This window comes from Austrofundulus limnaeus, unplaced genomic scaffold, assembly GCF_001266775.1.
Source record: "Austrofundulus limnaeus strain Quisiro unplaced genomic scaffold, Austrofundulus_limnaeus-1.0 Scaffold652, whole genome shotgun sequence".
NCBI classification, from domain to species: Eukaryota; Metazoa; Chordata; class Actinopteri; order Cyprinodontiformes; family Rivulidae; genus Austrofundulus; species Austrofundulus limnaeus.
In genome coordinates, this window is record NW_013953054.1 from 232876 (window position 1) to 238134 (window position 5259).

Sequence of the window (5259 nt, forward strand, 5' to 3'; positions counted from 1 at the left end):
CTCAGGTGGGTCAACAGGAGTCTCTAATAATTTGGGTAAATAATAAATTAAATAATCAGTTGTGAACTTTGGTATTTTGAACGCGATTTGCCACAAACACTGTTTATGGTGGGGATGGTGCACTGCTGACCTCAACTTGGGATGTTGTAGGTTGGTGGGCAGAATATTTTGAAGACCGCCCCTGGATTGGCAGACATGGGTTAGGGCCCCCCTACTTAAAAAGTGGGGCCAAAAAGGATGTTCCAACTACTGGAGGATCACACTTAAAAGCCTCCCTGGTAAGGTCTATTCAGGGATCATGGAGAGGAGGGTCTATTGGACAGTTGAATCTCAGACTCAGGAAGAGCCGTGTGGTTTTCTATTCGTGGAACAGCAGACCAGCTCTGCACCCTCAGCAGGTCCTGGAGGGTACATGGGAGTTCGCCCAACCAGTCTACDTGTGTTTTGTGGACTTGGAGAAGGTGTTCGATTGTGTCCCTCTGGGACTCCTGTGGGGGGTACTCCGGGAGTATGGGGTACCAGGCCCGTTGATTCGGGCTGTTATGTCCCTGTATGACCGGTGCCAGAGCTTGGTCTGCATTGCCGGTAGTAAGCGGGACTCGTTTCCGGTGAGAGTTGGACTCCATCAAGGTTGCCCTTTGTCACCGATTCTGTTCATAACTTTTACAGACAGAATTTCTAGGAGCAGCCAAGGTGTTGAGGGGATCCTTTTTGGGGACCTTAGGATCATGTCTCTGCTTTTTACTGATGATTTGGTCCTATTGGCTTCATCAGATCCTGATCTCCAGCTCTCACTGGAGCAGTTCACAACAGAGTGTGAATCGGCCAGGATRAGGATCAGTGCCTTCAAATCCGAGACCATGGTCTTGAGCCGCGTGCCACCAGGGGTGCTGTAGTCTTATCTCATGGCTCTCTCTTCTGGCTGATGTTGTTMCTACAGGAGTTTACTGTATAAACAATCCTCTCAGTTTAGTAAAGAGTATTTCATTGCTGAGATTATTGAATGTTTTCTTCAACAAACTCCTGCTAATAATARTAATAATCAGTAGACAGTAAAGAACTCTTACACCCAGTCAAAGTTTTATTCTTCCATCTTTTGACAACTCTAATCATATAAATCTGCCTGGATCAAATACACGAAGAAAGAATTTTTATAAAACTTCCAAGAACTTTTATATCGGTTTATGGTAACAAATACAATAAGTGCAAATGTCAAATATATTAAAATACAAAAACTACTGATTTAAAAAAATACAAAAACTACACRTACAATACAACTACTTCTGGTGAAACTCAGAGTTCCATCATTAGTCCTCAGAGGAAATTGTCAAGACTTTACAAGTTAAATTAAAAAACCCACAAGGTGGCAGTATTGGACGAGGAATAAAAGAAGACCTTACTGAGAGGAAGTTATTGATGTTTGAACTCAGTTGTTCATAAAAATGTTATAAAAATGTTTATATATTTATATAGGAATATATTTTAACTAAACATTCTAAGGTTCCACAGTCCTGTCAAACTCAGCTGAAAACAGTGCTGTTGAGTTTTTTTTATCACAACTGTTGACTCATCATCAGTAAAAAGACAATAGTTGTTACTAGGAACAACACACAGGGCCATTTACAGCTTTATTTTTTGTCTCTGATAGATGTGCTTAATATGAAGGACCAGAAACAGGCTGCTGCTGTTATAGTCTCCTGATCCCTCTCAGTACAGCAGCACTCTGAAGTACTGTCTGGTGTATACACAATCAGTGAGTGTACACAGACTAGGATGTCAGGTGAAGACAGAAWATTTTGGTCTCTTCTAACCACCTGTTACCTGTCAGTTACCTGTCAGTCACCTGACTTTTACCTGACTGTTATCTTTTGTACAATTGTTGTACAACTAGCACTGAGCTACATGTTGGTGTGGGCTGAGAATCATCCTCAGYGCAGTCTAACAAATCATCATCCGTCCCTCCAAAGAACACTAGGCCTTTAATTACAGCTTCAAAACTTTGGATTCTTTTTGYTCTAGAAATRTTGAATATGCRAGTAAAGAAGCAGCTTCAGTTCTTTGCAGCAGGCTCTGGTTCTGGATGGAATCTGAGCCAGCAGAGCTGTCTGTAGTATTATGGGGTGTCAGGAGTCTGAATGGGTTTTAAATTACGATTCATAATTGCTGGCTAACGTTAAATGTTCCCCTGTTTGAGCAGAGGAATTGGCAAACAGAATGATGAGTTTGCACGCAGCTCCCAGCAGATGTGCAGGTCCATAGTGCAGCTGGGAGCTGATMCAGCGTGCATTTCCTAATTAATCAATCCAGCAGACCGAAGACCTCACTGGGGGAGGGGGGTTACTGATGTGTTTAGAATTAAAGACCTCACATTCCTTGACAAAATGTCAATCGCTCACTGCCTTTATAGAAAAACCTTTATGATATGTAGTACGCTATTATGATTTTAATACGTTTATGGTTTCTTTTGAAAATCTTTAAAAAAAATCTAGTTATGTGAGTTAAATACTGAAAATGTAGTTTGTRATTTTGTGGTTTGTAGCTAAAGAGATTTAAGTGTGTGCAGTAAAGCGGATACTAATTTGTGTTATTGGCTTTGAATGGGTCTCGAGAGTTGTCCTCCACATTCTCATTGATTCTTGATGAAGATCCACACATGTCTTATTGATGTAAAGCTTCAAGCTCTTCACATCCTATTGTGTGACATCAAGTCGGAGGATTTCCTCTGATCAATTCAGGTTGTGCACAAATTTATCTATCTGGTCTTTGAGTTATGTTTCCTTGATGTCTCAAATGCATTTAACAATGACTTGATTTTGATTCATTAGATCAACATATTATAAACAAAATGTATAACAGCAGAGGTTTTAATGTATTATAGTTTTTCTCAGTTGCTAAAACACATTTCTTGAAACCATCCATTCATTTCTCTAAACTGTAAACACAAAACCCAATTTTCAAACTACTTTCACAGAACCTTTGACTCTTTTTGCAAAACCAAACTCTAGCCTCATTATAGTTCAAACTGTGCTCAAAACCGAACTATGCTGTCAAATCAAACCTCGAGTGCATCAAACAGAAAACACCACAGAGCAGTCAGAAAAATCAGCATAGGAAAAAAGAAAACACGATAAGGTCATGAAGCTTTTGAAATAATCTTTATCRTCCACAAAGGAAAAAGCAATTCCTAAACAAAACACCTGTTTAGCACTTGCAGTAAAAAATAATAAAACATTATATCTCTAATTTATAGAAAACTTGTATCTCGTGCTACTCTTCTACTTTCAAACTCAGGTCCTCTACCAGAGCTCTGGAAGTTTCAGGGTTCTGTTCAGGATCTTAGCTGTTCTTACAAGGAACTCTTCTAGACAGAGATCTCTGAGGTTGTTCCTGGGATCTGTTGAAGTCTCTCCTCTAGTTTAGGGGTCACAGCACAAACTGCTCCAGTGATCACTTGGACTATTGATACTTTGACTCTCCATAACTTCTTTTTTTCCTCTTGGTATTCGTCCAGCTTCTCGTTCTTCTTCTTCCTGGTGTTTCAGTCACTTATGATCTCTACATCTATCACTGCTGCCTTCTTCTCTTGTTTGTCGTCCACCATGTCCAACTGGTTAGCGTCACCTGTTTGTCAGTCTGGATCAGGATGTCCCACGTATCTTAGGTGGTGACTCTCAGTTTGACTGTGGGACCTCCGGTCTATATGTTGCGTGAGTGTGTACACTCTAAAAATGAAATGTTGGATTTACTTAACCATGTTATGTGACCCCGTTCCACTTAACTGAGTTGAGTAAATTCAAAGCAACATACTCATGTTCTTTGGTTAAAAAACTGGTGTATTGCTTTGAATTTACTCAACTCAGTTAAATGGAACANTCCAGCTTCTCGTTCTTCTTCTTCCTGGTGTTTCAGTCACTTATGATCTCTACATCTATCACTGCTGCCTTCTTCTCTTGTTTGTCGACCACCATGTCCAGCTGGTTAGCGCCACCTGTTTGTCAGTCTGGATCAGGATGTCCCACGTATCTTAGGTGGTGACTCTCAGTTTGACTGTGGGACCTCCGGTCTATACGTTCCGTGAGTGTGTAGCCTATAAATAAATTGTATATATACTGTTTGTTTTAATCTATGTGTAGAAATCCATTACAACAAAAGTGCATCCAGTTCTTTTTATTCAGGTATTTGCATCTAATTTTTTTCTTTTCATAGTGAAGCTTTGATGMGCAGGGCTCCTTGTGCTGTCTTGTATTGGTTTGTTCACATCATTAGACACATCCGTCCATCCATTTTCTTCCTCTTATCCGGGGTTGGGTCATGGGGGCAGCAGCCTAAGCAGAGACCCAGACTGCCCTCTCTCCAGCCACTTGGACCAGCTCCTCTGGGGGAATCCCAAGGTGTTCCCAGGCCAGCTGAGAAACATAGTCCCTCCAGTGTGTCCTGGGTCTTCCTCTGGGTCTCCTCCCAGTGGGACGTACCCGGAACACCTCACCAGGGAGGCATCCAGGAGGCATCCTAACCAGATGAACCACCTCAACTGGCTCCTCTCGACGTGGAGGAGCAGCGTCTCTACTCTGAGTCCCTCCTGGATGACTGAGCTTCTCACACTATCTCTAAGGGAGAGCCCAGACACCCTGCAGAGGAAACTCATTTCAGCCGTTTGTGACCACAGATTAGGGTAGGAACATAGACAGACTGGTAAATCAAGAGCTTCACCTTTTGGCTCAGCTCTCGCTTCACCACAATAGATCAGTAAAGTGCCTGCATCACTGCAGACACAGCACCAGTTTGCTTACTAAAAGATAAACATGAATCCACTGTACTCACTCTAAAGCTGGAAACACTCGCTCCGACGCCAGCGGGTCGACGCGCGGTCACGTGATTGTTCGGCAGTCGTTTTCGCACAGACCTTTCATAGTCCCTACGACACCCTGCGCTGAGCTTGGGGAAACCCCCCTCCCGCTGAAACATACATCACTGCATGGAATTTCTCCCCGCAACAGCAATGCAGAAAAAAAGTCTAACTCGTCACTCACCCAACGTATTTATCCACATCTTTCCTGGTAAAGCTCCACAGTTTTTATCAGTCAGATTCCTCCGTACACAATGTCTGTTTAATCTCCATTCATGAGTTTTTCACGGTGCAAAACTCTGCTTCCTGGTCCCCCCCCCCCTTTTTTTTTACCGAGTGGTTGAAGTAAATGCAGCGCATAGCGCTTTCAGCACAAACACGCATGAGTTTTCCTCGGTTTGTCTATCTTTAAA